The sequence below is a fragment of the Amphibalanus amphitrite genome, unplaced genomic scaffold (assembly GCF_019059575.1).
Source record: "Amphibalanus amphitrite isolate SeventyFive unplaced genomic scaffold, NRLGWU_Aamphi_draft 000255F_arrow, whole genome shotgun sequence".
Classification (NCBI taxonomy): domain Eukaryota; kingdom Metazoa; phylum Arthropoda; class Thecostraca; order Balanomorpha; family Balanidae; genus Amphibalanus; species Amphibalanus amphitrite.
The window spans coordinates 169,481-196,326 of record NW_024881750.1 but is presented as its reverse complement, the minus strand read 5'-3'; the positions used below and the strand labels follow the sequence as shown (position 1 = coordinate 196,326).

The 26,846-nt window shown below is 46.3% G+C and overlaps 1 protein-coding gene across 2 annotated transcripts in view; it reads right to left on the bottom strand.

Annotated features, from left to right (window-relative positions):
* The window catches only part of LOC122386535 (histone-lysine N-methyltransferase EHMT1-like), a 50,575-nt gene extending 24,025 nt beyond the window's left edge, over window positions 1-26,550 (bottom strand). The window contains exon 1 of one of the 2 annotated variants that reach the window (XM_043375818.1): window positions 26,510-26,550. The gene's annotated coding sequence lies outside the window, so the exon portion shown is untranslated. The remainder of the gene's footprint in view (window positions 1-26,509) is intronic. The other variant, XM_043375817.1, reaches the window with a different exon arrangement.
* Between the last annotated feature and the right edge of the window lie 296 nt (window positions 26,551-26,846).

Below are 26,846 nucleotides of genomic sequence, written 5' to 3'. Positions count from 1 at the left end.
GCTTCTCTCGAGGCGGCTGGTGCTTGTCTGAAGCAGCGTTTTGGTGATCAGGAGAAAGTGATTGCCTACGGCAGTCATCGATTTTCAAAAGCTCAGACCAATTACAGCACCACTAAGAGAGAGCTACTGGCCGTGGTGATTTTTGTCGAGAAGTTTGCCCCGTACCTTCTCGGTCGACAATTCGTTATCCGCACTGACCATTCATCGCTCCGTTGGATAATGAATTTCCGCAACCCTACCGGCATTATCGCTCGTTGGCTTGAGATCCTCGCGCGATTTCAGTTCTCAATTGAGCACCGCCCGGGTGCTGAGCACGTGCTGGCTGACGCCCTCAGCAGACTCCCGGCTGATGACGTCACTGACAAGGCGTGTCAGACTGAGCCGCTTGGTTCTGAGCAGACACTTCGTGTGACTGCGACCGACTGGTCCACCAGCTTCATCAGAGCTGAGCAGGACGCTGATCCAGACATCTGTGAGATGACACGGCATCTGTCTGCGGGCAGAAAGCCAAAGAAGCGCGAGCTCCACTCGCCTGACGCGAGTCAATTCCTTTCGCAGTGGTCACGCTTGCGGCTGATTGACGGAGTACTGTACCGAGTTTACAGACGACAGCCGCATGACTCTGATCAGTTGCAGTTTGTTCTGCCCAGATCTCTGATTGCCGGTACGCTGGCATCACTTCACGCCGGACCAGCTGGAGGCCATTTTGCGGCCGATAAGCTGTTTGAGCAGGTCCGCCTCAGATTCTGGTGGCCCAAGATGAGAACCGCCATTGACGATTTCTGTAAGCACTGCTCTCAGTGTGGATCCAGGAATGCTCCTATTCCCGCGCCCAGAGCGTCTCTTGGCGAGCTCTCGGCGAGTGAGCCACTCGAGGTTGTTGGCCTCGACATTCTCTCGTCTCTGCCGGAGACGGCCAGTGGTCACAAGCATATCCTGCTGGTTGTTGACCATTTCTCTCGGTGGGTGGAGGCTTACCCGCTGAAGACGCAGGAGGCAACTGAAGTTGCATCGGTGTTTGTGAATGAGTTTGTGTCCCGATTTGGTTGTCCCAGACGGGTCCACTCTGATCGCGGAGGCTGCTTTGTTGGGGAAGTAATGAGACTGACTTGTGAGATGATGGGGATTGATCAGTCAAAGACGACTAGTTTTCATCCCCAGGCCAACTCCATCGTGGAGAGGACCAATCGTACGCTGCTGAGCATGTTTTCAAAGTTTCTCGAGAACCATCAGCATGCCGAGTGGGACCGGAATCTGCCACTGTTACTGCTTGGGTTGCGCTCCCAAGTACACCGGTCACTGGGCGTTTCTCCCTATTGTGTCCTGTTCGGGCGTGAGCCTCGTCTGCCCGTTCAGCTTGAGCTCGGTGAGCCGATCAAAGGTCGGACAAAGTCCATCACTGAGTACTTGGACGAGCTCAGATCTAACCTGAGGAGCTTCCACAGTGCGGCTCTTCAGAAGTCGCGAGAGAGCCATAGGAACAACAAGTGTATTTATGATCGGAGAATTCATGATTTTAATTTCATGCCAGGAGACAAGGTTTATTTACACAAAGGCGTGGTTCCCAGGGGAGCGTACTACAAGTTTCTGAGACCCTGGAAGCCGGCAGTAGTTGTAGACAAGGTGGGAGAGTTAAATTATAGGGTACGAGTGCTAGGTGCAAAGTCGACATTGCTGGTCCATCACAATCGTCTCAAGCCTCGAGTGTGTGATGACGTAGATCCAGCGCCGGGACTGTCGACTCCCGCCCCAGTGGGAGGTGGGACTCGCTCGGGCTCTGCGCTGAGGGGTGGAGGTGGCATTGACAGTGAGATAAATGGGTTTCAGTGGAATGGGCATTCAAGTGTACCAGCTGAACCTGTGAATCCTGTCGAGCAGCCAGACCGAGCCCCTCATCCGTTCCTGATCCCGTCTTCTATGCTTTTCACTCCCCAAGTGATGTGTGATACTCAGGCGAGCTCGAGAGATGAGCAGACTGTTGTGGGTCCCGTGAGGCCACTACCCGCTCCCCGTAGGTCAGCTAGGAGCACAAAGGGCGTGCCTCCAGACCGCCTGACCTATGACTAGTTTTGCTGTTTTTGTGTTAGTTAGGTGAGTAGAATGCGTGATTGTTCAGCGTGATATTATCGGACAGCAGTTACTGATAAGTGATATGGGCATTGTAGCGGACAGCGTCTGAATTGTATACGAATTCTAGTCGGTGTTGTGCCTTTGGTGAATGAAGGTAGCGCTCGCCTGTGCTTGGAAAGTTTCTGTACCGGAAATGGCTGATAATCATAACGTTTCTGAGGTCATCTGAAGAATCATTGGTGACATTACTGATGACGCGGTGTGCTTTGCTGCGTCTCTGTGAGTGTTGGTGTTCCGGCTACCGAAGTACGTTTACTCGCGTGTCTTTTTTTTCATTAGGGGGGAGAGTGTAAGTGGTGCACTGTTTAACGCATTATTATTATTTAGTTGTCGCTTTCCTTTTGTCCGGCGGATGTGACGTCCTGCGCGACCTGTCACGTGACCGCCCGGCGCCGACCAATCGCGTGCCGTCCGGCCCTGCCGGCCGGGGGTCGGGGCGTGTCCGCGCAGGTGGGCTATTTCCGTGCCCGACCGCTGTGAAGTGCACATGGTGATTGAGTGCGTCTGATCTCGAACGGTAAGCGCTGAGTTGTTGATTTGTTTGATTTTACCGATACCCTTTGTTTGCTTTAGTACTGTCTAATTAATTTTGTCTAATTTATTATAGCGTGTTCTGTGTCATAAAACGTTCAAATTATGTTTAAACGTTACTTGGGCCGCTTTACAGGACGCGGTTTGAAAGACGCGGTTTGAAAGACGCGGTTTGAAGGACGCGGTTTGAAGGACGCGGGCTTTGTTGGCCAGACTATGGTTCTAATAAATTAGAAGATGACCGACTGCTGTGTTGGCCCGCGTGCTCGAGAGCCGACGCCGACGTCGTCGCCGCCCCGGCCCACGCTTACATAAGTTGCCTGTTTGGAACCATATTGCAAATTTTCATGCGTCGCACTTTTTTTTGCCATTTTTATTATGGGAAAACCCACAGACTTATTAGCGACCCTCACCGTGGTCGCTAATCGGGACGAGTTCCCTATTAATGTTTTTGCAATGTTTTGCCAAAATGCTCAGTGCAAATAAATTAGTGGATATTGGTGCAGAAAATAAATGGATTTTAATAGCAAAATGTACGATCTCTTCGAAGATCAAGCCAGTAATACAGTGGCACCCATAGAGCGTGAGCAATGACGGTTCAAATTAAGGGGGTCGCTAATTAGGCACCTTACCCTACGGATCCGTATGTATTCTGAGTTCTCTCATCTAAGAAAAATGATTTAGTTAAGAAACTAAGCTCTTGGGAGCGATTACCGTAGCTGAATGTTTTGCATCGAAATTGGCCGAACATGACGTCACTCTGACGTTATTTCCGGTTGACCTATGAGAAGCGAAGAAATTTTCATTGGAACACGAGGTGTCAAAGTGATGGAGCCGAAGGTTCAAGGTACTGCAAGTTTCGTGTGGATGGATACGCCCAGTGGTTTAGAAGATGTTGCAGAAAAGCGAGGGGAGTTCTCTGTAGAGTCCCCCCCCCCTCCCCACCCCCAGCGCGGGTTAATGGCAGCCGACCGATTACCTGTACCTACATTTGCAGCCCGATAATTCAACTTGGTACGGTTACAGGCAAAGCCTCTGGGCTTCAATCATTATCGTCGCCACGGGAATGGGGGGGGGGGGGCAGGCGGGGTAGCTTCCCCGCCCAAGCTCCGACCGTTTTAGCTTAATCGTTTTGAACTCGTTAGACATAAAATTTGTACCATCCTTTTTCCGTCGAGATGGTTCGAAATATGTATTTGATAGACCTCGGTAGTCGGTAGGTCACTTTCACTATTCGACCGTGGTCAAGGTCAGGTCTTGTCTTGACCCAAGCAGGTCTTTTTGCACCTAGCGATCGACATGTCATGACAGTTTGGTACCACACTATTAACTAGTTTTAAGCACCATTATATCGTGGAAAAACTACTTTTTACCATATTTGACCTCAGATGACCTATCCATTTCAGTAAATGGTATCCGGGTCATCCTCACCACTCCAGAGCCGGTGAGGGCCCTTAGAAACTGGCGTGGGGCCAGCTGGGATAACTGGGCTTTTAGGTACCGGTGCGGGGCCCTCAGACTTCGGCCCCAAGAGACCTAAGGGGGCTGGGGCCCTTAAGAGCCGGCGAGAGTCTTTCGATACTGGCCCATGGAGCCCTGAGATAACCTGCAAGATAACACCCGCACGTACAGCCCACCGCTAAAGTAATGTGTGGTTTTACCAATCTCAACGGATGGCTCTGACCGACGATTTTTAAATGCGGACTGATTGAAAAGAAGACGTCAATAGATAAAGTTGTAGCTGCAAGGGTGAAGATACATGTAAGCTACATTTAAAGTCTCGTTGCAGTCTGGCTAATCGTTCCTAGGCTTCAGAAGCAGAACATACCCATGACTGAAGCCACACATTACTTCTGCTGTGGACTGTACCTGTTTAGGACTTAAAGTTCCGGTGCGGGGCCATCAGGCTCGGGCTGGGGCCCTCGAGCATCGGGCTGAGACAAGCAAGCGCCTGTGAGAGCCCTTATTAGCCCGCATGAGCCCCGCAATGAAATGTGGATGTGCAAAAATTAGTGTTTGCAGTTTGCACACCTTGGGATTTTCACCGTCTGCAATTGCACATGCCCTGCCTCCCCCCCCCTTCGCCGGAATCCGCAGCCCCATAATCCAAAGTGTTTTTAAAAATATAATTATTCTGTATAATAAAATATCAACATCAGCGCAAAACATCTACACGCAAAACCTCTACAGTCTTGCTTTTTATAGAACACTAAACACTTAGGTATGTTTAACGTTACGGTCCGTTCGAAAACTCGGCCCGTATTAATGCTGCCCGGCCCGTATCAATAATGACCGTATGGCCGGCCCGTATAAATTCGGGCCGGTCAATAGGTAATCGGCCGGTAGGGCAGTTCTAATACCGACCGGGCGGTATTAGAACCCACTGTTTTCCTCACGGCCATATCAAAATTCGGGCCATATCAAAACTAAGCAAATAGTCACTATTCGATGTACCTATACCCATTAGCAACGTAGGCCTGCAGTGGACTTATTTTTAATGCTGTACAGTGGAATCTGCTTAATAAATCCTTGAATAATAAATCCAGTCGCTTATTGTGGCCGCTTGAGCCATAGGCGGCGGAACGGGGAGGGCACCGGGGCACCGTGCCCCCTTTTGATTTTGGCATTTTAACATTAGCCCTATGGGCGATGCATGGAAAGAATGGGACCAAAAGTCGGCAGTGCCCACCCCCCCCCCTTAATTGAAGGTGTTCCGCCGCTACTGGCTTGAGCTGTTCCCGGATTTTCTCCAAAGATATCCATAGTTTATTAATCCGCTTAATAAATCCACGCACTCCGCTTAATAAAGTCACTTTGGAGTTTCGAAGTCTGCAGTAGTGACGTCTCACGACTCGAAATGTGGCATCCAACCCGCTCCTTAACTAAGGTCCGCTCCTTAACACTTAACTAAGGTCTGGTCACAAAGTTAAGTAGCCCTCTAAAAAAAATGTGGTCCTTTAACCGTATAACTTATTTCCTAGAAGTTTGAAATTTTGTGTAGTGCAAGTGCAGGACTGCGGGATCGGAGCCGGAGCTTGACAGCTCGTCAGCTTGACTTGACAGCTCTGGCCAGAGTCGGAGCTGGAGTCACCGAAGTCGTTTGTACTTCGACTCCGAAGTCAGAGTCGACATTCTCTGGCTTGAAGTCATGCTCATTGCTCTTAACTGGTTAGTCGAAATTTATGAAGCCGCTTTAGCCGATCGTGGGCAGGTGGGATAAGAGCTGTAGGTTCTGTTGACCGTTGTGACTGGTGGACGGTGGTTGTATCAGTAAAGAGGTCAGACCAATATAGGCCCACACTGAGTATTCAAACCTCCTGGACCCTCTCATACCACACACCGTTCCGTCATTTCTATCCTCAGGACAGTCAAATCCCTCTCCTCCACGCCTCAACTCCTTGTTCCGGGCTGGACGTGCAACTTTATCCCATGCGGGAACCCCCGATAAGAGCACGCCCGTAACCGGGTGCGGTGACTGGTGTGTGCTTGGGGTGCTGGTCGGCCTGCCCTCTGGACGGGCTCAGCCTCGTCGACTCACCAGGGTGCTCGCCCAGACCAAATGTCCCCCCTCCCCCTCCCCCTAATTCCCATCTCCTTCCGGCTCTGAAATGGTCTCGTCAGACCGAAAAGTCCTAACCCAATAAAAATCCCAGACCGTGGCGAGGTCCTCTGACCTCTCACACCAGCATCAGGTACTCTAAGGTCATGGTGAACTGGTGAGCCCCTTCGGCTGTCGTTTTGCCTAGCACGGGAGGATGGCCGTTTAGAAGTGGGGGTCTTGCTTGAGATTGTGAATAGGGGAGAGTGGGGCAAAGCGGCCACCCTAACGCTTCTCACGATGCCAACGCTTGATTTTTAAACTTGGAAAGATTCTTTCTATACCAATGTGATCCCTATTAAGTTGCCTTTTATTTCAACTGCGTTTTATTTTCAAAGGCGTTCACATATGAAAGATATTGACAAAACTTTAAACCTATGCATATTGGCCACTTTGCCCCATACCCTGGGGCAAAGCGGCCACCGGCGTCTTCTCAAGTCCCGATATGAGAAACAAAATAGTTGCCTCGTGTACGACTAGGGTATTTGATGGTGACAAGGTTAGGCGAGGACGGATGTTTACTTAATCATCTTCCACCTGTAGGTAAACAAAGAAAGGATTTTCATGAATAAAACATTTAATTGCATTATTTGGTAACTCATGCAACTGAAAAGTGGCCAAGATGAATGCATGACGACACATTTGAATATAAATAATGTTTTTTATCCAGATGGAAGCAACTTATGGCCAATTGGGGGGTGGCCACTTTGCCCCGGCCACTTTGCCCCGCGCATACCGTCCGAGACAAAAATATTTCAGCTTAGATATTAGTGGGGTAAAAAAAAACATTAAAATTGGTAGAATACATGTACGATAACCATGCAATGCATGGAGAAGAACGCTTATAAAAATTCCAAACGGTTATGGAATAACATAACATTTAAAAATTGTAAACATAGTTGGTACCCTGGCAAGAAATGCTTTTCCGTGTTTCACAGAACAATGGTGATAGGCCTGAAACCCCGGTCTGGCTCATTCGAACGACCGTGAAGAGAAGTATAATTGGAAACCATAAATTGGAACTGACGCCAGCTATGAAGGGCTAAAACGATGGGTGGCCGCTTTGCCCCGGGCGGCCGCTTTGCCCCACTCTCCCCTACTCGAATGTGTGGCTTATGCAGCTGTCACCCCACCCAGAGGACCGAACTTCAGCCTTTGGTGGGTGTACAGTCCACAGCAGAAGTTATGTGGGGTTTCAGTCATGGGTATGTTCTGCTTATGAAGCTTAGGAACGATTAGCCAGACTACAATGAAACTTTGAATGTAGCTTATATGTATCGTCACCCTTGCAGCTGCAACTTAAGCTATTGACATCTTCTTTTCGACCACTCTGTACAATATGCCGACGATACGCAGCTATTAGTATCCGGCAGCAAGCGTGACATCCAGCGAATCATCAGCAGCATGGAACACGCACTCAGCTATGTGTACAACTGGTTCTGTCACAACGGGATGAAGTTGAACACCAAGAAGACACAGATGGTTGTGCTGGGAACACCAGCGATGCTCCGTACGCTGCCGCCTGTTGTTGTCCGCTTCTGTGGCAATGTTATAGCCGACTCGAGAGAGGTTAAAAACCTCGGTGTGTTCATTGATCGCCACCTCAGCTTTGAGACACATGTGACATACATCACAAGGAAGTGTACAGGCATATTGATAGGGTTATCTCATGCGCCCCATGTCATGCCAAAACAGACGCTGAAGGTGATTGTTGAGGCACTCGTCCTGTCCGTGGTTCGATACTGCCTATCCGTCTACGGCTCATGCGGAGTCACCCAGCGCGACCGTGTACAGAAGATAGTCAACTTCTGTGCCCGTGTACTGACAGGGAAGCGCCGTTTCGACCATGGGTGGAGAACCTGCCCCGGCCACCCCGGCCGTGGCCGGGGTAACTTTCAGCCGACCCCGGCGCGGCCGGGGTAACTTTTTCCACTTTTGTAAATCCTAAAAGCTGTCTCCATACGAAAAAACTGCCATCTATAAAAGCGTCTCATTATTCTTATCTACCTTGAAAAGTTCTTGAAAATTTACTTTATTTTCATTTTGGAGCTTCTATGTTTTTAAGTCTTTTCATCGCGGAGCCCGACATGTTTCATCAAACAGAAGTAAATCATATTTAAGGGCCGTTATCGTAAGATGGCACTGTAATAACATCACAAGACAGGACGAGGGTAATATCAGTGAGATAAAAGGACGAGCTGCTGGGGCTCAAGGCTCCCCCAACTTAACCCGCGCCAGGGTGGTGGCCCTATCGTAACACGTTGAGTCGAGAGGTGGGCTTTTCACGCTCCTTCTAACTCGGCTACTGGGCTACGAGGCGAGAAGCGAAACGACGTTTGAAAGAGCGACAAACGTGATCAGAGAAATCTGGTCATGTTTTAGGCAAGCTCAATAATAAAATCACCATAGATCATCAAAAGCCAAATTTCTCTTATTTTAGCGTTCTCCGACAACTTTTCTCACAGTTCATGAACATAACGGAGCTTAAACACTGCAAACAAAACATTCGATTACTCGTTTTAGGCTCGGTCGCGAATAATATTTCAGGTGCGAGCTCAAATCAATAAGAGGGTCAAAACGGTCAAATTTGACATTTTGCTTTGTGTGGGAAAGTTGCAACTTCGACGGAATAAGCTTTTTAAAGGGCATGATGACATTTTTAGCACGATCATCCAGCAAATTTGACCAGATGACCTGACCTAGCACTAGGTGACTTGCGTCCGAAATTTTAAGGCGTGTTGTAAAATTGTTGTTACATTTACGAAATCTTCCGCGCCTGCGTGCAGCAGTTTTCCCTAAAAACGTACAAACGGCAGACATCCATTATTCTATGCCACAGAATAGGGGTTTGTTGATAACCGTTGACAAATTTTTGAGCATCATCGTCTTTCTGACTTTCGGTCGCCGGCCGGGTAACTTTTTCAAACATTCTCCACCCGTGGTTTCGACCATATTAGCGGTGAGATACAGCGGCTCCGTTGGCTCAAGGTAGAGCAGCTGATCGACTACCACACCGTGTGTGCGCTGGCGAGTGTTAGTTATCGTGACTCAGCAGCCTGAGTACCTATGTGGAACTATTGGACCGAGATCGAGCCAAAGGCACACCTACAGAACGAGGCAAGCCGATCTATTCAGCCGCCCCAACATACGCACTGAATCCGGTAGGCGGAGAATGTGTTACCGTGGCGTGACACTGCTCAACGGTATAGGGGCAGATCCCCGTGAGCCCGGGTTCCGTAGAGCTGTCAGAGCGGTCGTCAGATCTGTCGATCCTCAGTGATGATCGGAGTGAGTTGATGTATGAGTGGTATGCGTGTGGAACGTGAATGTGGCCTAAATTCGTCCTTTTTGTACTTGTAACTGACGTGAAAGAGTGAAAAGCCATGGTGAGTGGACTTCTTTTGAATAAATCTGAATTCTGAATTCACTCCGCATTAAACAATCGCCAGTCAAAGCCAACCGTTGATATTGGTAAAACCCTACATTATTTAGCGGTGGGCTGTACCTGAGCCACTGAAGTGTCTGAGTTCTCAGTTGTACCGTCGAACTGACCAGCATCAGTATTCTTTTAAAAATGGTTTATTTCTGTTTACATGACTCCATATTGAATGACCGTTGCAAATAGTCACTTTTGAAATCCTTTATGGCCGATTTTTTGGAGGGGACGTCCCCCCGGATTCCTCGACTGCCGGCGGGGGGGGGGGGCGCATCCCCCGTCCCCCCGCTTTCGACGCCCATGCTATCTATAAACACTCTCAAACATCGGTTTATTGGAAAACATGACACACTCGAATATTGCACCCGTTACCCCTCTGTGTGACCCTGAGGTTATCTCAGGTCATGAAGGGTCACCAGCAGTTTTTTAACTATTTCTTTTGAATTGATATAAGAGACGACAGACGTGCTAGAGCGGTAAAAACATGTCAGATGTGTTCAACTCGGCGATACGGATCGACTGATATGCAGCATGACCCTTTCCGGTCAGGCCATGCCCTGACCCGAGGTCAAATTTTCCAAATGACCTTAAAAGTCCGAATTTCATTCGACGCGACTCGACGAGGGGAACACGTTGCTGGCAAAAGTAATGTCGTGGCTCCCTTCAGTCAAAATCTGTTACCTAAAACTTTTTTTTTCGTATAAACCAGGGATGCGGAGCCGTGGAAATTTCAGACGGTCCGGCTCCGGCTCCGGCTCCGAGTAAAATGGTCCGGCTCCGGCGGCTCCGGCTCCTTCTCAGTACATCCCCTATGCGATTAATTAAATACCTACGGGTGGAAGAGAAAGGGCGATTGAAATTGGATTGGTACACGTTGCCTCTGTATTTGCATAACAAGGCTAATTTGAATAGTGAATACCACATGGCCTTGTACTGTCAAACCGAACTAGTTCAATAATTTTTTCCTCTTAAAGGGACAGTATCACCATTTTGATGAAATTTGACATTGCATAGGCCCCACCTTTCTGGTCCGGGAACTGAAGACCGATCCTCGAAGCTCCACACCGTTATCCCGCTATCGCCGCTCAAAGTACGAAAGGTGTACCACACTTTGAATCGTGCTTCACTATCTTCACTGTTTAAATGTTTGCGCCGTTTTGAATTGACCGCCAGTAATAAAACTTTTACCCTGGTCATTTCATCAAATTTTATAAAGCCAAAACGTTTTTCGCACTTATTCATCACCGTTAAATTCATTAAATAGTCGTAGGCAATTTCCGCTGTTTCCTTCGGATTCTAGCGGCTCAACAAAGGAATTCCTCCAGCTTGAATCACAATCTCCCTCCAATGTATGACGTTTATCACGTGATTGTCACGTGATATTTTCTCCCATTGTCAATTGTCACGTCCAATTGTCACTCCCTCCAATTGTCACGTTATATTTTTATAGGCAATACCTAAGGCTACCTCTCCCTAAGGACAACTCAATCAGAAGAACGACCGCGTAAGCGTAGCGTCAATAATGTATTATCTGCGCCAGTTCTGTAGTAATTTTGCATGCTTCCAAACTGGCGGCCATGCTTGTATAGTGGTGGTTCGCTCATGAAAATGAATCATGAAAATGAAATGTGGTTGCAATATTTTTCACCGAGTTCGGTCCTCAAACTATGTTTTTTTCTGATTCAGAAAAATAAGAAATGCTAGTAAAAAAAAAAAATCAGCTCCATACATGGATTTTTTTTCGATGATACTGTCCCTTTAACCCTATTAGTGGCAGGCTCCTGGCTACCCCTATTAGTGGCAGGGGGGGGGCTGTTTACGACCCCCCCCCCTGATATCTCGAGATCTAACGGGCCGATTTTCAAAATTCAAACGGCATTCGATTTCGCTCAACGTGATCTACATTTCTAAAAAATAAAAATTAAAAAATGTCAATAGGGGGGGTAGAGGGGGGTAAAAACGGGCAAATTGCAGATACATTTTAGGCTGTTTATCACGGCCAGGTTTCTGAACCAATCTTAACAATATTTTTTTGCCCTCTGGAACATGGAATATATCACATAGGACAGGAAAAAGGTTAACTGTGAAGGAACGGGAGGAGCTGACGATGATAAGCGCGATCTGACGGTGAGATGAAGATCCTTGCGGAGGCTTGGTTACGGGGATAGTGGACACTACACGACTTATTAGGCACTTCTGGTGTGAAAACTGAAAGGGCAATTAATAAACCCACTTTCGGTATCGGTCTCCATTATCGACACTTCAGCCTACCTTCATACGTGCCGCGCTTGGATACGCTGCAATGCGTCTTCATGTCATCTGTCAGGTGTGTAGTGGTATCGCAGCGATGTCGCTACCAGCAGCTACGCACCTCCGTCTTGAGGATGTAAGGTCATTATAGGGATGCCACTGTATAGAGACTCAGTGATGTCATACAATTCCGTCACTTAGGAACCGTACGTGCCACCACCTATCGGACAGCCATTGAACTAATAGTTTACAGCTTGTACAACAGATGTCACTATTTTGGATGATATGGTCTTGGATGCTGCGGTGCCAGAGATGTTTGTTGGATGATACGGTTTTGGATGCTGCACCCTTGGATGTTTCACTCTTGGATGCTGCAATTCCTCGTCCTTGGTTGCTGCCAATTTGGATGATACGATTTTGGATGCTGTGGTCCTGGATGCTGCATTTTTGGATGTTTCGCTCTTGGATGCTCTGAATCATCCCTAAGGGGTCGGTTTTGGATGTTATTTGGACGTTTTGATTGCTGGATGCTAAGGTTTTGGATGTTGCGTCCCTTGGATGCTGCGCTCTTGGATGCTTCAATACTCACCCCCATCATCATGTAGCATATTTACGTCTGGACAACGAGTTGCGGGGAAAAGTGCTGATTGTGTTGCAGTTTTAGGAGCCGGTGATTAGGCTGGATTTTGGGGTTACTTTTTCGTTCCGATTCATGTATTTCATAGTGTTTGGCTTTTGAATATTTTAGTTCTTTCAGATAAATATTACTTGCCTTACAACTTTTGTAAAAACGTTTCATTTTTTATAAGCCGACGTTCAGAGTCCTGAAAATACATCAGCACTACAATCATTGTAAACAAACAAATGGAGCACCACTTGGCTCTGTTCCAAGGCCATTTTTTAGTTTATCTGGTGGTTTTCTTCCTCTTGTACGTCGTTTTGTTGGATGTTTTGAATCCCTTAAGATTGACTTATATCATATTTAAGAAGTATGTTGACTGAAAACAATCTGAAGTATCCAGGAGGCTGACAGAGGGACTACTGAGCAATATCAATATCAAGTTGAACAAGTTATGAAATTTTGGTTGATAAACGCAGGTTGATCGGGCTCATATATCAGCAAGAAAAAGTAAAATTAAAAGAGCTTATTGTCCAAAAACAAGCTATAATATTGCAGACCTTGGAGCAATACTGAAGAGCACGCTGAGCAGGATCATGCCAGAAAATGTTGACTCGATGAGCGCATATTGATGTATTGGTATGAATATTGAATGATAACTTACAACAGCAAGATAAATTAGTGCTAACTATGAAGTTAAAATCTAGAATGAATGGACTTGGGCAGTTTTACTATGCTTAGATGCTATGCAGATTGTAATGTGCATCAGGTACTCAGTGTCTGGCAAATGAAACATGCGATCATTCCATTGCTACTGGAGGAGAAAGCTTGGATCACTAAATCCACTTTATGTTGATTTTGATGTTAATCATCATCACTGTATTTCTTGAAAAAAGAATTGTAGTAAAATTGTCAATGTGACAATCCATGCAACGATGTGATCATATTATGTGTTCATAGTCATTCTTGATAGTCATTATTGGTCCAATATACAATGGCAAAGCTCTCAGTCTCAGAATTTCTTCCTGTGGATGGCCAGCAGTGACTCAGAGCTTAGAAGTATTAGTTTTCTTCACAGGACTGGGATAAAAAGTACTGAGGCTAATCTTCCACCAAGGAACTCTACTTTGACATGGTATGAGATGTAGGCACAAGTAGGTAGGTGCTCAGTTCAGTAGTTGTGTATGTTTAGTCGGGTTAGCTTAGATCAGATTGTTAGTTTTTTAATTTGCCAAATGTTCATAAAAATGTGACCTGAGCAATGAGCATACCTGAACCTGACTAACCTGACAGCTGACCTAACCTCAATCATCACACATATTTGCAGCCTACCCAAGACCTGCATGGCGATGGCATTAGCACCCAGTTATAGGTAGGTACTCACCCTAACTCAATCTTACCTGCTAACCTTCAACTTGCCAAAAGTTAGCTCACATTGCCAAGCTGTGTCCAGGGAAACAGTCAACTGAGGAACTGGCTCATTGGGTGGCTGGTGTGAGTCTGTGGATTTAAAGTGTTTCTTCTCTGAAGCTGCTCTGCACTGCTGTATGTCATGTTAGATGCTCAGAAAATGTGGGAAATGATTGCTTACTAAGCTACTTGAGTGCTTTGTTAATGCTCGAGACATGAACAAGTACAGATCCAGATCCTGCAGGGTACAGCTATGAGTTAGGTGCTAGGTGAGTATGTTATGTGAATGTGCTGTTCCCTGTTCAACCGTAAGTATACAAACAAGCACAGGGTCACAGTTATATTCAATCTCCACATAAACATACAACAAAAACGGCCATAGCCTAACTCCGAACACACCACAGATAACTTAAGCCTTTGAAGGCACAAAAATGTTTTGATTAACAGGACAGGTTTACAATATATCCTCTGTCCTTAGGGGATCTTGCTGCCAAGTTGAGGTATGATGACTGAACTTCAGGATTGATCAACCTTTTCTTAGCCACTGCTTATATACAAGAAAGACCAAATGTTTGTTTGTTTTGATTTACAGGCCATGTATACAATATATCCTCTGTCCTTGGGGGATCTTGCTGCCAAGTTGAGGTACGATGACTGAACTTCAGGATTGATCAACCTTTTCTTAGCCACTGCTTATAAACGAGAAAGACCAAATGCTTGTTTGTAAACTGCGTTGAAAATTCAATGATCCACCTTCAATTCTGACATGAAGGCACAAATGAAATAGCTCCCTCTCCTTTTGGAATACACAAAGCAAAATATTTAATAAGTTTTAGTGGATGGACAAGAGCAATTAGCATAGCCTTCCCTCAAATTATTAATTAACTTCAACTTCTGGCACTGTTGATGAATTCAAATTTGAATTACACTGACGCTTATTCGCTTCATATTTTGTAACAAACGCGCTAAAACTGCAATATAACAGCACTATATGCTTCTTGGCAAAATACAATAGCATTAAAAATTAAGCCCTGATGGCATTCATTCTTGGTGGAAACGTAATTACAAAATATTTTGTAGTAACTATTAAATTCCGGCCGAAAACAGTGCACGGTTTGAAAAAGAATCATTCCAATGACGGTCCATTCTTGCGGTCCTGAAATCGCCACTATTTCCGGCCTCTCCAACGCAACTCGTTGTCCAGACGTAAATATGCCATCATGTAACGGAAGTTGGCACAGATTCAGCACAGATTCAGCACAGCACAGATTCGGTAGGGGGAAAAAAGGCCCCGGTAGAGGGAAACCTTTATGACCCATTTTCCCCTAGAAATGACGTCACAAACGGGTAAAAAACCACACCAATCGAAAGCTCTCGTTTACCCAGACCCAGTCCTGCAGTGAAATTTCACTTTTTCCTCATAGGGAAGTTTTTACGGGAAAATCAAAATTTTGGGTCAATGGGGGGTCCCCTCCGATTTCGTTCAAAATCGGCACACGGGTGCCCCACCACCAGACGAGAAACTTTCCCCAAAACGGTCCCCGTTGCATTGACGTTTAAGGCCCGTAAAGCCCCCTAGACTCGTAAAGTATCCGTAAAATCGCCTTTGTACGGACCAAAAAGTGGTGCTATGGTAAAAATGGGTATCAATCGAAAGCTCTCGTTTACCCAGACACAGTCCTGCAGGAAAATTTCACTTTTTCCCCATAGAAAAGTTTTTACGGGAAAATCAAAATTTTGGGTCAATGGGGTGTCCCCTCCGATTTCGTTCAAAATCGGCACACGGGTGCCCCACCACCAGACGAGAAACTTTCCCCAAAACGGTCCCCGTTGCATTGACGTTTAAGGCCCGTAAAACCCCCTAGACTCGTAAAATATCCGTAAACTCGCCTTTGTACGGACGAAAAAGTGGTGCTATGGTTAAAATGGGTATCAATCGAAAGCTCTCGTTTACCCAGACCCAGTCCTGCAGGAAAATTTCACTTTTTTCCCATAGGAAAGTTTTTACGGGAAAATCAAAATTTTGGGTCAATGGGGGGTCCCCTCCGATTTCGTTCAAAATCGGCACACGGGTGCCCCACCACCAGACGAGAAACTTTCCCCAAAACGGTCCCCGTTGCATTGACGTTTAAGGCCCGTAAAGCCCCCTAGACTCGTAAAATATCCGTAAAATCGCCTTTGTACGGACCAAAAAGTGGTGCTATGGTAAAAATGGGTATCAATCGAAAGCTCTCGTTTACCCAGACCCAGTCCTGCAGGAAAATTTCACTTTTTCCCCATAGAAAAGTTTTTACGGGAAAATCAAAATTTTGGGTCAATGAGGGGTCCCCTCCGATTTCGTTCAAAATCGGCACACGGGTGCCCCACCACCAGACGAGAAACTTTCCTCAAAACGGTCCCCGTTGCATTGACGTTTAAGGCCCGTAAAGCCCCCTAGACTCGTAAAATATCCGTAAAATCGCCTTTGTACGGACGAAAAAGTGGTGCTATGGTTAAAATGGGTATCAATCGAAAGCTCTCGTTTACCCAGACCCAGTCCTGCAGGAAAATTTCACTTTTTCCCCATAGGAAAGTTTTTACGGGAAAATAAAAATTTTGGGTCAATGGGGGGTCCCCTCCGATTTCGTTCAAAATCGGCACACGGGTGCCCCACCACCAGACGAGAAACTTTCCCCGAAACGGTCCCCGTTGCATTGACGTTTAAGGCTCGTAAAACCCCCTAGACTCGTAAAATATCCGTAAAATCGCCTTTGTACGGACCAAAAAGTGGTGCTATGGTAAAAATGGGTATCAATCGAAAGCTCTCGTTTACCCAGACACAGTCCTGCAGGAAAATTTCACTTTTTCCCCATAGAAAAGTTTTTAGGGGAAGATCAAAATTTTGGGTCAATGGGGGGTCCCCTCCGATTTCGTTCAAAATCGGAACACGGGTGCCCCACCACCAGACGAGAAACTTTCCTCAAAACGGTCCCCGTTGCATTGACGTTTAAGGCCCGTAAAGCCCCCTAGACTCGTAAAATATCCGTAAAATCGCCTTTGTACGGACGAAAAAGTGGTGCTATGGTTAAAATGGGAATCAATCGAAAGCTCTCGTTTACCCAGACCCAGTCCTGCAGGAAAATTTCACTTTTTCCCCATAGGAAAGTTTTTACGGGAAAATCAAAATTTTGGGTCAATGGGGTGTCCCCTCCGATTTCGTTCAAAATCGGCACACGGGTGCCCCACCACCAGACGAAAAACTTTCCCCAAAACGGTCCCCGTTGCATTGACGTTTAAGGCCTGTAAAACCCCCTAGACTCGTAAAATATCTGTAAAATCGCCTTTGTACGGACCAAAAAGTGGTGCTATGGTAAAAATGGGTATCAATCGAAAGCTCTCGTTTACCCAGACACAGTCCTGCAGGAAAATTTCACTTTTTCCCCATAGAAAAGTTTTTAGGGGAAAATCAAAATTTTGGGTCAATGGGGTGTCCCCTCCGATTTCGTTCAAAATCGGCACACGGGTGCCCCACTACCAGACGAGAAACTTTCCCCAAAACGGTCCCCGTTGCATTGACGTTTAAGGCCCGTAAAACCCCCTAGACTCGTAAAATATCCGTAAAATCGCGTTTGTATGGACCAAAAAGTTGTGCTATGGTAAAAATGGGTATCAATCGAAAGCTCTCGTTTACCCAGACACAGTCCTGCAGGAAAATTTCACTTTTTCCCCATAGGGAAGTTTTTACGGGAAAATCAAAATTTTGGGTCAATGGGGGGTCCCCTCCGATTTCGTTCAAAATCGGCACACGGGTGCCCCACCACCAGACGAGAAACTTTCCCTTAAACGGTCCCCGTTGCATTGACGTTTAAGGCCCGTAAAGCCCCCTAGACTCGTAAAGTATCCGTAAAATCGCCTTTGTACGGACCAAAAAGTGGTGCTATGGTAAAAATGGGTATCAATCGAAAGCTCTCGTTTACCCAGACACAGTCCTGCAGGAAAATTTCACTTTTTCCCTATAGAAAAGTTTTTACGGGAAAATCAAAATTTTGGGTCAATGGGGGGTCCCCTCCGATTTCGTTCAAAATCGGCACACGGGTGCCCCACCACCAGACGAGAAACTTTCCCCAAAACGGTCCCCGTTGCATTGACGTTTAAGGCCCGTAAAGCCCCCTAGACTCGTAAAATATCCGTAAAATCGCCTTTGTACGGACGAAAAAGTGGTGCTATGGTTAAAATGGGTATCAATCGAAATCTCTCGTTTACCCAGACCCAGTCCTGCAGGAAAATTTCACTTTTTCCCCATAGGAAAGTTTTTACGGGAAAATCAAAATTTTGGGTCAATGGGGGGTCCCCTCCGATTTCGTTCAAAATCGGCACACGGGTGCCCCACCACCAGACGAGAAACTTTCCCCAAAACGGTCCCCGTTGCATTGACGTTTAAGGCCCGTAAAACCCCCTAGACTCGTAAAATATCCGTAAAATCGCCTTTGTACGGACCAAAAAGTGGTGCTATGGTAAAAATGGGTATCAATCGAAAGCTCTCGTTTACCCAGACACAGTCCTGCAGGAAAATTTCACTTTTTCCCCATTGACAAGTTTTTAGGGGGAAATCAAAATGTTGGGTCAATGGGGGGTCCCCTCCGATTTCGTTCAAAATCGGCACACGGGTGCCCCACCACCAGACGAGAAACTTTCCCCAAAATGGTCCCCGTTGCATTGACGTTTAAGGCCCGTAAAACCCCCTAGACTCGTAAAATATCCGTAAAATCGCCTTTGTACGGACCAAAAAGTGGTGCTATGGTAAAAATGGGTATCAATCGAAAGCTCTCGTTTACCCAGACACAGTCCTGCAGGAAAATTTCACTTCTTCCCCATAGAAAAGTTGTTACGGGAAAATCAAAATTTTGGGTCAATGGGGGTCCCCTCCGATTTCGTTCAAAATCGGCACACGGGTGCCCCACCACCAGACGAGAAACTTTCCCCAAAACGGTCCCCGTTGCATTGACGTTTAAGGCCCGTAAAGCCCCCTAGACTCGTAAAATATCCGTAAAATCGCCTTTATACGGACCAAAAAGTGGTGCTATGGTTAAAATGGGTATCAATCGAAAGCTCTCGTTTACCCAGACACAGTCCTGCAGGAAAATTTCACTTTTTTTCATAGGAAAGTTTTTACGGGAAAATCAAAATTTTGGGTCAATGGGGGAACCCCTCCGATTTCGTTCAAAATCGGCACACGGGTGCCCCACCACCAGACGAGAAACTTTCCCCAAAACGGTCCCCGTTGCATTGACGTTTAAGGCCCGTAAAGCCCCCTAGACTCGTAAAATATCCGTAAAATCGTCTTTGTACGGACCAAAAAGTGGTGCTATGGTAAAAATGGGTTTCAATCGAAAGCTCTCGTTTACCCAGACACAGTCCTGCAGGAAAATTTCACTTTTTCCCCATAGAAAAGTTTTTACGGGAATATCAAAATTTTGGGTCAATGAGGGGTCCCCTCCGATTTCGTTCAAAATCGGCACACGGGTGCCCCACCACCAGACGAGAAACTTTCCCAAAAACGGTCCCCGTTGCATTGACATTTAAGGCCCGTAAAGCCCCCTAAACTCGTAAAATATCCGTAAAATCGCCTTTGTACGGACCAAAAAGTGGTGCTATGGTTAAAATGGGTATCAATCGAAAGCTCTCGTTTACCCAGACACAGTCCTGCAGGAAAATTTCACTTTTTCCCCATAGGAAAGTTTTTACGGGAAAATCAAAATTTTGGGTCAATGGGGCTCCCCTCCGATTTCGTTCAAAATCAGCACACGGGTGCCCCACCACCAGACGAGAAACTTTCTAAAAAATGGTCCCGTTGCATTGACGTTTAAGGCCCGTAAAGCCCCCTGGACTCGTAAAATATCCGTAAAATCGCCTTTGTACGGACCAAAAAGTGGTGCTATGGTAAGAATGGGTACCAATCGAAAGCTCTCGTTTACCCAGACACAGTCCTGCAGGAAAATTTCACTTTTTCCCCATAGAAAAGTTTTTACGGGAAAATCAAAATTTTGGGTCAATAGGGGGTCCCCTCCGATTTCGTTCAAAATCGGCACACGGGTGCCCCACCACCAGACGAGAAACTTTCTAAAAAACGGTCCCGTTGCATTGACGTTTAAGGCCCGTAAAGCCCCCTAGACTCGTAAAATATCCGTAAAATCGCCTTTGTACGGACCAAAAAGTGGTGCTATGGTAAAAATGAGTATCAATCGAAAGCTCTCGTTTACCCAGACACAGTCTTGCAGGAAAATTTCACTTTTTCCCCATAGAAAAGTTTTTACAGGAAAATCAAAATTTTGGGGTCAATAGGGGTCCCCTCCGATTTCGTTCAAAATCGGCACACGGTTGCCCCACCACCAGACGAGAAACTTTCCCCAAAACGGTCCCCGTTGCATTGCCCGTAAAGCCCCCTAGACTCGTAAAATATCCGTAAAATCGCCTTTGTACGGACAAAAAGTGGTGCTGTGGTAAAAATGGGGACCGTTTTGGGGAAAGTTTCTCGTCTGGTGGTGGGGCACCCGTGTGCCGATTTTGAAAGAAATCGGAGGAGACCCCCAATTGACCCAAAATTTTGATTTTCCCGTAAAAACTTTTCTATGGGGAAAAAGTGAAATTTTCCTGCAGGACTGTGTCTGGGTAAACGAGAGCTTTCGATTGATACCCATTTTTACCATGACACCACTTTTTGGTCCGTACAAAGGCGATTTTACGGATATTTTACGAGTCTAGGGGGCTTTACGGGCCCTAAACGTCAATGCAACGGGGACCGTTTTGGGGAAAGTTTCTCGTCTGGTGGTGGGGCACCCGTGTGCCGATTGGGAACAAAATCGGAGGGGACCCCCAATTGACCCAAAATTTTGATTTTCCCGTAAAAACTTTTCTATGGGGAAAAAGTGAAATTTTCCTGCAGGACTGGGTCTGGGTAAACGAGAGCTTTCGATTGATACCCATTTTTACCATAGCACCACTTTTTGGTCCGTACAAAGGCGATTTTACGGATATTTTACGAGTCTAGGGGGCTTTACGGGCCTTAAACGTCAATGCAACGGGGACCGTTTTGGGGAAAGTTTCTCGTCTGGTGGTGGGGCACCCGTGTGCCGATTTTGAACGAAATCGGAGGGGACCCCCCCATTGACCCAAAATTTTGATTTTCCCGTAAAAACTTTCCTATGGGAAAAAAGTAAAATTTTCCTGCAGGACTGGGTCTGGGTAAACGAGAGCTTTCGATTGATACCCATTTTAACCATAGCACCACTTTTTCGTCCGTACAAAGGTGATTTTACGGATATTTTACGAGTCTAGGGGGTTTTACGTTCCTTAAACGTCAATGCAACGGGGACCGTTTTAGGGAAAGTTTCTCGTCTGGTGGTGGGGCACCCGTGTGCCGATTTTGAACGAATTCGGAGGGGACCCCCCATTGACCCAAAATTTTGATTTTCCCGTAAAAACTTTTCTATTGGGGAAAAGTGAAATTTTCCTGCAGGACTGTGTCTGGGTAAACGAGAGCTTTCGATTGATACCCATTTTTACCATAGCACCACTTTTTGGTCCGTACAAAGGCGATTTTACGGATACTTTCCGAGTCTAGGGGGCTCTACGGGCCTTAAACGTCAATGCAACGGGGACCTTTTTGGGGAAAGTTTCTCGTCTGGTGGTGGGGCACCCGTGTGCCGATTTTGAACGAAATCGGAGGGGACCCCCCATTGACCCAAAATTTTGATTTTCCCGTAAAAACTTCCCTATGGGGAAAAAGTGAAATTTTCCTGCGGGACTGTGTCTGGGTAAACGAGAGCTTTCGATTGATACCCATTTTTCTCATAGCACCACTTTTTGGTCCGTACAAAGGCGATTTTACGGATATTTTACGAGTGTAGGGGTTTTACGGGCCTTAAACGTCAATGCAACGGGGACCGTTTTAGGGAAAGTTTCTCGTCTGGTGGTGGGGCACCCGTGTGCCGATTTTGAACGAAATCGGAGGGGACCCCCTATTGACCCAAAATTTTGATTTTCCCCTAAAAACTTCCCTATGGTGAAAAAGTGGAATTTTCCTGCAGGACTGTGTCTGGGTAAACGAGAGCTTTCGATTGATACCCATTTTTACCATAGCACCACTTTTTGGTCCGTACAAAGGCGATTTTACGGATATTTTACGAGTCTAGGGGGTTTTACGGGCCTTAAACGTCAATGCAACGGGGTCCGTTTTGGGGAAAGTTTCTCGTCTGGTGGTGGGGCACCCGTGTGCCGATTTTGAACGAAATTGGAGGGGACCCCCCATTGACCCAAAATTTTGATTTTCCCGTAAAAACTTTCCTATGGGGAAAAAGTGAAATTTTCCTGCAGGACTGGGTCTGGGTAAACGAGAGCTTTCGATTGATACCCATTTTAACCATAGCACCACTTTTTGGTCCGTACAAAGGCGATTTTACGGATATTTTACGAGTCTAGGGGGCTCTACGGGCCTTAAACGTCAATGCAACGGGGACCTTTTTGGGGAAAGTTTCTCGTCTGGTGGTGGGGCACCCGTGTGCCGATTTTGAACGAAATCGGAGGGGACCCCCCATTGACCCAAAATTTTGATTTTCCCGTAAAAACTTCCCTATGGGGAAAAAGTGAAATTTTCCTGCGGGACTGTGTCTGGGTAAACGAGAGCTTTCGATTGATACCCATTTTTCTCATAGCACCACTTTTTGGTCCGTACAAAGGCGATTTTACGGATATTTTACGAGTGTAGGGGTTTTACGGGCCTTAAACGTCAATGCAACGGGGACCGTTTTGGGGAAAGTTTCTCGTCTGGTGGTGGGGCACCCGTGTGCCGATTTTGAACGAAATCGGAGGGGACCCCCTATTGACCCAAAATTTTGATTTTCCCCTAAAAACTTCCCTATGGTGAAAAAGTGGAATTTTCCTGCAGGACTGTGTCTGGGTAAACGAGAGCTTTCGATTGATACCCATTTTTACCATAGCACCACTTTTTGGTCCGTACAAAGGCGATTTTACGGATATTTTACGAGTCTAGGGGGTTTTACGGGCCTTAAACGTCAATGCAACGGGGTCCGTTTTGGGGAAAGTTTCTCGTCTGGTGGTGGGGCACCCGTGTGCCGATTTTGAACGAAATTGGAGGGGACCCCCCATTGACCCAAAATTTTGATTTTCCCGTAAAAACTTTCCTATGGGGAAAAAGTGAAATTTTCCAGCAGGACTGGGTCTGGGTAAACGAGAGCTTTCGATTGATACCCATTTTAACCATAGCACCACTTTTTGGTCCGTACAAAGGCGATTTTACGGATATTTTACGAGTCTAGGGGGCTTTACGGGCCTTAAATGTCAATGCAACGGGGACCGTTTTGAGGAAAGTTTCTCGTCTGGTGGTGAGGCACCCGTGTGCCGATTTTGAACGAAATCGGAGGGGACCCCCCATTGACCCAAAATTTTGATTTTCCCGTAAAAACTTCCCTATGGGGAAAAAGTGAAATTTTCCTGCGGGACTGTGTCTGGGTAAACGAGAGCTTTCGATTGATACCCATTTTTACCATAGCACCACTTTTTGGTCCGTACAAAGGCGATTTTACGGATATTTTACGAGTCTAGGGGGTTTTACGTTCCTTAAACGTCAATGCAACGGGGACCGTTTTGGGGAAAGTTTCTCGTCTGGTGGTGAGGCACCCGTGTGCCGATTTTGAACGAAATCGGAGGGGACCCCCCATTGACCCAAAATTTTGATTTTCCCGTAAAAACTTTCCTATGGGAAAAAGTGAAATTTTCCTGCAGGACTGGGTCTGGGTAAACCAGAGCTTTCGATTGATACCCATTTTAACCATAGCACCACTTTTTCGTCCGTACAAAGGCGATTTTACGGATATTTTATGAGTCTAGGGGGCTTTACGGGCCTTAAACGTCAATGCAACGGGGACCGTTTTGGGGAAAGTTTCTCGTCTGGTGGTGGGGCACCCGTGTGCCGATTTTGAACGAAATCGGAGGGGACCCCCCATTGACCCAAAATTTTGATTTTCCCGTGAAAACTTTTCTATGGGGAAAAAGTGAAATTTTCCTGCAGGACTGTGTCTGGGTAAACGAGAGCTTTCGATTGATACCCATTTTTACCATAGCACCACTTTTTGGTCCGTACAAAGGCGATTTTACGGATACTTTACGAGTCTAGGGGCTTTACGGGCCTTAAACGTCAATGCAACGGGGACCGTTTTGGGGAAAGTTTCTCGTCTGGTGGTGGGGCACCCGTGTGCCGATTTTGAACGAAATCGGAGGGGACCCCCCATTGACCCAAAATTTTGATTTTCCCGTAAAAACTTCCCTATGGGAAAAAGTGAAATTTTCCTGCAGGACTGTGTCTGGGTAAACGAGAGCTTTCGATTGATACCCATTTTTACCATAGCACCTTTTTTTGGTCCGTACAAAGGCGATTTTACGGATATTTTACGAGTCTAGGGGTTTTTACGGGCCTTAAACGTCAATGCAACGGGGACCGTTTTAGGGAAAGTTTCTCGTCTGGTGGTGGGGCACCCGTGTGCCGATTTTGAACGAAATCGGAGGGGACCCCCCATTGACCCAAAATTTTGATTTTCCCGTAAAAACTTTCCTATGGGGAAAAAGTGAAATTTTCCTGCAGGACTGGGTCTGGGTAAACGAGAGCTTTCGATTGATACCCATTTTAACCATAGCACCACTTTTTCGTCCGTACAAAGGCGATTTTACGGATATTTTACGAGTCTAGGGGGCTTTACGGGCCTTAAACGTCAATGCAACGGGGACCGTTTTGAGGAAAGTTTCTCGTCTGGTGGTGGGGCACCCGTGTTCCGATTTTGAACGAAATCGGAGGGGACCCCCCATTGACCCAAAATTTTGATTTTCCCGTAAAAACTTTCCTATGGGAAAAAGTGAAATTTTCCTGCAGGACTGGGTCTGGGTAAACCAGAGCTTTCGATTGATACCCATTTTAACCATAGCACCACTTTTTCGTCCGTACAAAGGCGATTTTACGGATATTTTATCAGTCTAGGGGGCTTTACGGGCCTTAAACGTCAATGCAACGGGGACCGTTTTGGGGAAAGTTTCTCGTCTGGTGGTGGGGCACCCGTGTGCCGATTTTGAACGAAATCGGAGGGGACCCCCCATTGACCCAAAATTTTGATTTTCCCGTAAAAACTTTTCTATGGGGAAAAAGTGAAATTTTCCTGCAGGAATGGGTCTGGGTAAACGAGAGCTTTCGATTGATACCCATTTTAACCATAGCACCACTTTTTCGTCCGTACAAAGGCGATTTTACGGATATTTTACGAGTCTAGGGGGCTTTACGGGCCTTAAACGTCAATGCAACGGGGACCGTTTTGAGGAAAGTTTCTCGTCTGGTGGTGGGGCACCCGTGTGCCGATTTTGAACGAAATCGGAGGGGACCCCCCATTGACCCAAAATTTTGATTTTCCCGTAAAAACTTTTCTATGGGAAAAAAGTGAAATTTTCCTGCAGGACTGTGTCTGGGTAAACGAGAGCTTTCGATTGATACCCATTTTTACCATGACACCACTTTTTGGTCCGTACAAAGGCGATTTTACGGATATTTTACGAGTCTAGGGGGTTTTACGGGCCCTAAACGTCAATGCAACGGGGACCGTTTTGGGGAAAGTTTCTCGTCTGGTGGTGGGGCACCCGTGTGCCGATTTTGAACGAAATCGGAGGGGACCCCCCATTGACCCAAAATTTTGATTTTCCCGTGAAAAATTTTCTATGGGGAAAAAGTGAAATTTTCCTGCAGGACTGGGTCTGGGTAAACGAGAGCTTTCGATTGATACCCATTTTAACCATAGCACCACTTTTTCGTCCGTACAAAGGCGATTTTACGGATATTTTACGAGTCTAGGGGGCTTTACGGGCCTTAAACGTCAATGCAACGGGGACCGTTTTTTAGAAAGTTTCTCGTCTGGTGGTGGGGCACCCGTGTGCCGATTTTGAACGAAATCGGAGGGGACCCCCCCATTGACCCAAAATTTTGATTTTCCCGTGAAAACTTTTCTATGGGGAAAAAGTGAAATTTTCCTGCAGGACTGTGTCTGGGTAAACGAGAGCTTTCGATTGATACACATTTTTACCATAGCACCACTTTTTGGTCCGTACAAAGGCGATTTTACGGATACTTTACGAGTCTAGGGGGTTTTACGGGCCTTAAACGTCAATGCAACGGGGACCGTTTTGGGGAAAGTTTCTCGTCTGGTGGTGGGGCACCCGTGTGCCGATTTTGAACGAAATCGGAGGGGACCCCCCATTGACCCAAAATTTTGATTTTCCCGTAAAAACTTCCCTATGGGGAAAAAGTGAAATTTTACTGCAGGACTGGGTCTGGGTAAACGAGAGCTTTCGATTGGTGTGGTTTTTTACCCGTTTGTGACGTCATTTCTAGGGAAAAATGGGTCATAAAGGTTTCCCTCTACCGGGGCCTTTTTTCCCCCTACCGAATCTGTGCTGTGCTGAATCTGTGCTGAATCTGTGCCAACTTCCGTTACATTCCATCATCACCGCCAAAAATCCGCCAGCGTCTGCGTCCTTCGAGCGCTCAACACACACAAACAAAAATAAAATAACTCTCTGGCGCAGATGCGACGTTACATGGATTACGTCAGCTGATATTTAAATTTTTGCATATATGGAAGCTATGTTGGGAATAAAATTGGAAATAAACGATTTTTTTCACTTTGCAAACTTTATCAAAATCAAAATGTACCATGTATTTGAAAAGTTAAAAAACAATGATATTAAACATCATGTAGAATCATTGATTTGCAACGAAACTTATCAACATTTGTGCAAACAGATAATATGGTAGCAATGTAGAATTGAAATCGTCTTTGAAG